The following is a 9,275-nucleotide window of genomic DNA, read 5'->3' as shown; positions in this document are numbered from 1 at the left end:
AATGCGCAACTAAAACGTCAGCCAAGTACCCCAGCTTGAAAGTTTATCAGTGAAGACTTTGAAAGTCCTAAACGACCCAATGACCGAACCTGTCGCATAGAGGATGAGTTCAGTTGAGTGGGAGCTTCGTTAGCTTGCCGATTGTCAAATCATACTTAGTGCGCCGGAATCGGTCAACGACGCAGTAAATGTGAACAAATTCTACATTGCAACGGGGAAAAATATATAAAAATAATCTAAGCCATAAACATGAAAGAGACACACACACAGACATTCTTACACTTCAGTAGGACCAACCAACCAGCTGTGTCCTGGAAACCGAAAAAGGTTGAAGGCCACCAGACGTCTTTGTCGTCACGTTTTATTACGAACGAGCTTTCCTTTCGTTTATTTTAATTTTTCCTGCTATTTTACGAGCATTACTGTGTACGCGTACGTTGGCATTTAACAACCCGCCAACAGCCAGCAGCCATCTAACCCAACCAACAAATGGCAGCAACAACGTACGGTCGTTACCATGGTGAACTCCTCATACCCACAAAGCGTTGAGGACATTTCAGACATCATCGTAAGCGTCATCATCATATGCATATGTAAGTACGTACGTATATATATATATGTGTATACCATTGCCGTAGGGTCGGCAAACGTCATTATGAACCCAGCGTCTAAGCCAGGGTAGAAACTGTGTAGGTGAAGAGGCGAGGTAGGCAGACCAAAACAATAACAGCTACATACATACATCAGTGTCCTTTATGGTTGTGTGTTGCCGTTATGTTGGGTGCTGAAAATCGTCCACAACGAACAACATGCGAGTATTTAACTTTCCCTTCGGCTAACGCCGATTTTCGCCACCGCCCGCCATAACGGTGTCAGTAAGCGCTGTTAGATTTCCATGTCGTCTGCTACCTACATACACAGGGATATTAGCGCCTAGTCGCCCCCGTTAGCGTTGTGCGCCATCTAACTTTCACGGGCCGGGGAATAGGTTTGGTAGTTAGTGGCGCTACCATTTGATGCGTGGGAAACTCCATGTCTGAGTGGTATAAATACATACCGCAACATACCGTATTACGTGAATGTACAGACAACTGTTTTACAAAAACTCGCACATTCGTGCGTAGCTGGTAAATACTCGTTCGAGTCTACCCGCTGCTGGTGTGCGCCCAAAATATTTAATCTCCCACACCCGAAAATGTATCGAAATTGTCTCGCTGAGTGTCTGCTCTCTTTTTATTTGTCTCATCCTTGCATCTTCATGCATCGCAATGTTTTCAAAGTCCTTGCTTCCCTCCCTACCTCTAACCACACCCAAATTTATTGCCTGTCTGCGTAAAGCTTTCCAACTGGCTGGGTGTGCCGCGCCAACAGTCTATATTCTTCGATTTTTGTGTTGCTATTCTGGTTTACTACTGTAAATGCAATAAAGACAACATCGTCGGTGGCGTCGTCAATGTCTGTCTCTTGGATTGCAGGGAAGGGAACCGTTGTTGGTGGGGTTTTCTGTCGGAAATGACAGTAGAGTAGACGAAAAGCAGATTCATGTCAAAATAGAATTCAGTGAGCACTACTTACGTATGTACCTGGTATTGTACTGATATGATGCAGAGGTGCTCGCTAAATATATGCAACGTGTAAGTACCTATATATAAGAGCTTGTTAATAGACAGCCACACATCAATGTAGGAAAATCCGTCAACTGTATCTCGATAGGACATTTTGCATGCTTAAATATTTATTCATTTTTATTTATTCTACAAATTTACTATTAAATATTTAACATAAAAGGAAATCCTTCAATTTTTATGTGTATATAATTTTTAGGGCTGATCAGGATATGGTTCCGTGCGTAGATGTGCATGTAAGTAGGAAAAACTTCTGACTGTCATTCACCTGGGAGTGACCAAGAGAGATTTTTTTGTGTATGATTCAAATCGCAGCTCGCTACTTCCAGACATTTTGGGCGGCCTAATTTAGAAAGCGTAAAGCCTCGGATTAAAAGCCTGCCCTACGAAAAAGAACAGCATGCCTCGGATGAGACAGCCATCTTCTGATGACGACCACGGCAAACGTATAAAGGACTATGATTTGCTGGTTTGCACCTGGAATATCCCGCGCCCTAATGGGGAAGGTGCCGCTTCCAAGCTGACATCACCGCCATCCAAAAAATACGGCGGACCGGACTTTAAGGATCTCTTTTATGGGCGCTTGGAGCATAGATATGAGCGCTGCCCCCAACACGATATCAAAATCTTATTTGGCGATTTCAATGCCAAGGTGGGCAAGGAAGGAATCTTTAGCGCCACTATCGGAAAACTCAGCCTCCACAAAGGAACGTCCGATAACTAACTGAGGCTGCTTGACTTCGCCGGGGCCCGAAACATGGTAGTAAGCAGTACTAGGTTTAAGCATAAAACGATTCATAAATCTAAGAGGCTGTCTCCAGATCAAAAAACCAGAGACCAAATAGATCATGTTGTGATAGACGGAAGGCACGCTTGCAGTGTTTTAGACGTACGTACACTCAGAGGTCCAATCATCGACTACAACCAAGATACTCGCCCGCCTCTTTGCAGTAAAAAATGTTCGCCCAACACCGCAAGGAAAGCTCAACTCGACCTGCTCTCCGAGGGCCCTCTTCAACAAACTGCCATATGTGAGTAGTGGAACCAGATTCCGCGCTCATTAAGTACTGCCAACGAAAAAGTAGCGGGATTTCAGCGAGCCCGAAAGAACAACTGGCACGATGAGGAATGTCAAGAAGCTGCAGAGAAAAAAGATTCCGCATACAGGTCCTATGTGAGACCGTTATAAGGAACTGAAGCGGGAAGCGAGGCGTAGTTGTCGTAAGAAAAAGAAAGAGGCAGAGCTACATGAACGCGAAGAGCTTCAAACGCTGAACGATAGGAAAACGCCCGAAAATCGAATCCAAAAGTTGAGCGACTAGTGGCCGATGTCGGAAACGTATTTCAATTATGGAGGGAACATTTCTATATCCTTTTTAACGGTAACAGCACTTAAACCAGCTGAGGAGATGAACCCATACCCCCAGTCGAAGACTAAGGAGTCAACTAACACGAGGTGCGAATAGCAATTTTGCAGCTGAAAAACAACAAACCTGCGTGAACTGACGGCCCGCCAGCTGAGCTATTCAGGTGCGGCGGCGAGGAGTTGGTAACCATCTATTTGTCGACTTCAAAGCCGCTTTCGATAGGATTAAAAGGAGTTGCCAAATAGGATAACTAAACGGTAGAACTCACAGCCACAGACGTTATTCGGGATTAGTCGCAAAGGTACATGCAACTAATAGCACCACTGATTTCTTTATATGGGATGAACTGCTCTATTTTGTGACAACCACTAGTCGGTTTAAAAAAATTAAAAATTGTGTATTCTTCGTATAAGAAAATTTTTCTCTGAACTTTTTCCGGATTTCATCCGTATACATGAATATCGGGGTATACAAATATGTGGATAGTCCCAGCCTTAGTGCACGCATATGCATGTTTAGCGTTCCCAAGCAAAAGTCTTTTTAATCAGGTTAGTCTGCACATAAAAATAGAATTTAAAATACATAAATACATATTGCACGTTGAATAATATAGAGATGTGATTCAAAATTTACTTTTTTGGAGATTTCATCATACAATTAATGAGCTTGAAAAGGAGAATATGTTCAGCCTAACCGATGACTAAACTTCCCAGAGATGGCGAAGATATATTAATTTACATCTGTATCTTGGTATACCAACTGAATGAATTGAAGATCCTTTGATTGTGTTTTCCCACAAAATTAAAACTTTGAAATAATTCTGTATATTATTAAACGTGCGATATGTAGCTTTAACACCGCTTCCTGAAATTCTTTCCATGGTGTTTTCGCATACAATTTCATTTTTTTGCTAAGTGCTATTCATATACTGTTAGCGAAGACCTCACGTCAACATCCTCGATAGTATAGTGGTTAGTATCCCCGCCTGTCACGCGGGAGACCGGGGTTCAATTCCCCGTCGGGGAGATGTGATTAACAATTTTTTGTGACAGTTTTTTTTTTTATCGATGTCAAGCACCCATGCGAATATCAGAGTTCTTCCTCAACCATGTAATACAAAAAATTACAACAGGCCCCAGCGGGATAACAGAGACAAAGTATGGGAAAAGCAGTATTTTACAAGATAAAATACACACTGCCTCTCACTCCATTCTCTCTAACTCCATAAGCCGATAGGCCAGTCTTATCTGTCAGTACTTTAAATCAGCTCTGGGAAGTACGATCGATATTGACACGGGCTACTAAAGTCCTAAATCACTCTGAAAATAAACACAGATGGTACTAACAGTAAGGCATTTTTTTCCTAATGTACCTTAGCAATATTAACTGTTTAACATCAAAATTAAATATTTTTCCTCGATAGTATAGTGGCTAGTATCTGCGATTGATGATTAGCCCCACTGGTACGTACGCATGCGTAAAATACTCGAATTTCGTGAACTTGAAATTTGAGCCACACTAGACATTGAACTTGTCGCACAACTGCAATAAAAACAATCGACTTTGCTCCAAAAAGAAATAAAATTTAAAAACACTGAAAACCTACTTATTTGTTTAAAGGCAAATGATGTCCAGCTTCAGCACACTGAGTAAAAGTAAAATATTACGTCATCCGCAACGCTTCGTATGTGTATAAATAAATATACACAGGCTGTGTGTACTCCCTCAAAGCAAAAAAGAAAATCAAGTTATAAAAACAACAAAAGCAAATTACAATATTTTCTTTGTTATGCGATGCCACATTCTCATGTCCACTAACAAACGACCGAGCGACCGCATCTACATATACAATGCGATACACCATAACGGCAGCCGCCTACCATTCAACGAAAGCACACAAAAATCGTATATAAAAACTGAAGCTCGAAATATGCATTAGCAACAACAATAATAACAAAAAGCATGAGCACAATGTCTAACTTATAGCCGAGCTCATACTCTTAATTGCATGCAATCGAATGAATGGCTTTTGCGTCGCTTCTTTGCTGGCTTATTTCAGTCGACTTCATCGCTTTACTCGGCGTTAATGATTAGGCATACGGAGAGACAGTGAGCGAGAGGGGCAATAAAAGCAAAAGACCAAAACCTACCCGAACAGTAACCAAAACAGAGCAGCAAGCAATAACAAGGCCAGTGTTGCCACGGACAAGTTTTTTTGTCATACCGAAATTGCCTGCCGAAACCAATCAAAACCTACCAAAATTTGTTTTGATTTTTTAATTTTTTTTTCAATGTCAAGTTCACTAAAAAAGTAGATAACATAACATTTAGTAAAACTAAGATACAGCTAGTACAATTAAAAACTAAGCTGCGTACAACAATTTATTTTCCCACTGGGAAAATAGGTAAGCACCTTACGAGGTAAGCCATGTTTTCTTTCAGTTTTTAGTACCAAAATTGTCATCATGGCCAATGTCATCTACTAGTAAAGCGCAAAATCAACACCTCCGACGACACATTACGTTGTCAGTTGCAAAATAACGTGCAGCCGAAGTTATTTCCAAGCGCCATTCTACTCTGAGCGACTACTCTGCATTATGCGTAACTTACTTTGTAAAGCGGCTCAGAAGTATGTCTGATACCAAAAGTACATTCTTAATTCCTACTTTCATAAGGCGGCCACGTCTTTGTTAAAGTAATGGAGATTCGGCAGGGAAGTGGTAAGGACTGCCAGGTGAAGGGCAATACCTTACCAGCAACTTACACTTCACCCGGTTGTCCTGTTGTGGTCGCCTACTAAAATTCAGGCCCTTATTATGAGTTGCATTCGATTTTTGATCTTTGCTGGTTATCGAAGATGGCAGATCGAAAGTGAAATTCGTATTATGAGCTATGCAGCCGTGTCGAAATGTTCATTGTGTATCGAATTTTCTGTCGAACAGAATTTTGCTTTCAAAGGTTTAGAGAAGTGTTAGAAAATTGATTTTGCATTTGTTTCCTTACTTTTTGGCGGCTGGATACTAATTTTAAAAACTTCTTGTTAATTTCATGCAGTTCTAACGTCGTGAATACTAAATACTAAACACAAGCTCAAAATCACGATCTCTGAGAACAAAATCGTAAAGCTTTTGATAGTTTAAAAATATTTTAAATAGCTCACAAACACCTCTTTTGACAATCGAAAGTTTTTAATAAATCTGTTGGCAAATTTCTTAAATATATTTTATGTCACAATATATTCGAAAGACGTCACTTAAACCCTCTTAAAAAATTTCTACTCCTGGCCAGTTTACTAAGCATCACAAATTTACATAAACATACATGTATAAGTACACTAGTTTGCTCCATTTGTGAACAAAACTTCTCAGCGGTGAAAAATGTACTATTGTGAACAACCTAAACGACCGAAATTTACAATAGCACTATTATTCATCGAATGAGCGTCATAATACCAAATGAAAATTCGTTCGATTACCACTCTCGACCACAGTCGAAGATCGAATGCAACTCATAATATGGGCCTCAATCTAGCCTAACAACCTACCAAATGGAAAAAAAAAACCTAACACTTTTGGTAGGATAAGCGCATGTATGGCAACACTGAACTAGGCACACAAAAACACACGCTAACAGCACTGCAGAGATGGACAGCAACATTAATGATGATACGACGGCGACACAATCGCATTATGTGTCAAAAGAGAGACGCGAAAAAATAAAAAGCAAAGCAAACACAAAAAAGACAAATTGCAGGGCAAAACTGGACCATCGCCAGCGGTCGCAGCGCTAAATAACAGCCAACTTGCTCAATATGCGAGACAGAGAGCGAAAGCATGCCTATGTACGACCCTACGCTTAACTTCACCTTCGCACATTGAAATGGTTCTTTTTTGTAGTTTTGTTTTGTATTTTATTGCGTTTTACTTGCCATCATGTCGGCCATATTGAAAAGTGTGTTTGTATTTCAATGTGTCTCTTGACTCTGACCGGCATTTCTCGTTTGCTGTTCGTCTTGCTTTTCACTGCTTATTTGTGTGCACCTACATATGTATGTGCATATATTTTTCTTCCATCCACTTTATGAACACTTGCAAGAAATGCTATTTTTTGAATGTATGTATTTGCAAAGAGAGCACAATTGCGCATGTGTAATATAACGCGCGCTCTCGCACACCATAACACTGTATCGCTCTCCCTCTCTCCCATGTGTACATATTTTCTAGTTATACTGCAACATTAGATTTGTTTAGCTAAATTTAGAAAAAATAGAGTATGTAGATTTCTAGAGAGCGTTAATCGGCATTGTCATTTATATCAACTAACTTGCCTCTTCTTCAATTGATTCATTCGCGTGCTTGCGAGTGCAATAACTTTTTATATAAACAAAACAAATAGCGGTTAGCGACCGACAGCAATGACGATAGTGCCAACAACGGCACTGTCCTAGTATATGTACGTAGTGGAGCTTTTTCTAAAAGTTCAGCTATGAGTAAGCAACTGTGAACTGTATTAAGAGCGCCATCTCTTGTTAAACGCATGACAATAGAATGCTGCTGATTTTCTGTGTAAAACAACAGATGTCCCTAACAGCGCACAGTACTAAAGTTCTACTAAATTTAGCGCTGCTATTTCTCCCTGCTCGCTCTCTTAGTGACGGTCTAATGTATTGCGTTAGAAGCTTTCTAACATTTGTTTGGTGTTTGACATGCTTCTTTCAACATCCTCGATAGTATAGTGGTCAGTATCCCCGCCTGTCACGCGGGAGACCGGGGTTCAATTCCCCGTCGGGGAGATGTGATGTTTTTTTTTAGTTTGCCTTAAAAAAATTATTGTGTCTGTGAAAACTAGTTTTATTAGACTATGAATTATGACGACTGCAAGTTAATTTACTGACTTAAATTAAGCCGTTATTGTTATTACTTACAGGTCTATTCTGCAGGTTAGCGAAGATTTTGTAACCGGAAAATTGTATTACCAAAAAATGTTACCAGTTCTTGTCACCGCGATTCTAGAATTGCGCAAATCCTGGCGTTGCATATTTCACGGGGCAATAATTTACCGGTTACAAGAGTATACAGAATGCGAAAAGGGTTTAAAAATTGACAGGAACTTTATTTACCGTTTACAAACTTTTTATTACCAGCGCAGAATAGACCTGTTTATAAAATATTCTTTATGTCGGCATTTCGCTGTGCATTTAATGACGAAAATTTGATTGGAAAAGTTGAGCAAAAAATCGGTGTCATTACCACAGGAATAACAGTCACTCAATCTGTTTCCACGTAGCATTTTTACAAAATGGCACAAATTTTTCGTCATTTTATTTCCTAGTGGAAATTCAGCATGAGTCTTAATATGTTAATGAATACAAGTCGTTAAAATAAAAAATCGTTTGGAGCAATAAAGCTATTGATAATATCAACATCCTCGATAGTATAGTGGTCAGAATCCCCGCCTGTCACGGGGGAGACCGGGGTTCAATTCCCCGTCGGGGAGATGTACATTTTTTTATTGCTTTCTTTTAAGACACCAACTTTGAGTACTAAGAAAGTCTTTTTGACTTCTAGTTATAAGTACATAGTTCAGTATAGTAAATTATAACCCAAATTAATAAAAGATTTAAGTGCTGTTTTAACCGAATATGTGTATATAATTTTTTGTGAATTAGACCACATTTTTTATATGTTATGTTAAAAATAAAAAGTCTTATGTTTTCTTATTATGAAATGCAGCTTTGTCGCATTTAAGGGCAATAAACTGTTTCTATTTTCAAATTAAATGATACCCAGTGCACAAAAAACTTTTCCTTCTGAGTTCACTAAAGCAGATGGTGCACCAAGATACTTCCTTGACATTTTAAAGAAATGATGACATTCTTGCAACTTTTCTTCCACCAGTTTAAAAGACCTTTTTGTCTGGGTAAAGGGGTAATTTTAAATACTTTTTCATTTCTAGTTCATAAATCGCTGATTTGTTCCTTGTACCCTTATCTACCAATTGTTTTCATATCCTCATCACTGCAAAAAAATATAACCATCGTCAGAGTCGTTAGCTTTTTCTTCAAAGCATTGCCAAAACGAGATCTAACCGCAAAAAAGTTGTGATCGAAATTTTTTCAAAAATTTTATTTTTGATGTAGAAATACATCTGGAAGTTCTAGGGAGATCTCTTCGTTAAACAGCAAATTTTGAAAAATATGTCGCGCTTACGTCTTTTTGTTTTGAAATATTTTTATAACTCTTCAATTGAATCGTCCACTATAGTTCGGTATTTTTCATATGAT

At 39.3% G+C, this 9,275-nt stretch overlaps 2 non-coding genes across 2 annotated transcripts; both read left to right on the top strand.

The window, feature by feature from the left end:
- The first annotated feature begins 3,946 nt into the window (after positions 1 to 3,946).
- Positions 3,947 to 4,018, top strand: Trnad-guc. Its single transcript has one exon. It is a non-coding gene; the product is annotated as a tRNA-Asp (tRNA).
- A 3,694-nt stretch (positions 4,019 to 7,712) lies between these two features.
- Trnad-guc lies at positions 7,713 to 7,784 on the top strand. The gene has a single exon. It is a non-coding gene; the product is annotated as a tRNA-Asp (tRNA).
- The last annotated feature ends 1,491 nt before the right edge of the window (positions 7,785 to 9,275 follow it).

Source organism: Rhagoletis pomonella, unplaced genomic scaffold, assembly GCF_013731165.1.
Source record: "Rhagoletis pomonella isolate Grant_MI unplaced genomic scaffold, Rhpom_1.0 Rhpom_scaffold_06542, whole genome shotgun sequence".
Classification (NCBI taxonomy): Eukaryota; Metazoa; Arthropoda; class Insecta; order Diptera; family Tephritidae; genus Rhagoletis; species Rhagoletis pomonella.
The sequence above is the reverse complement of the archived record's forward strand: the minus strand, read 5'-3'. Positions and strand labels throughout refer to the sequence as shown.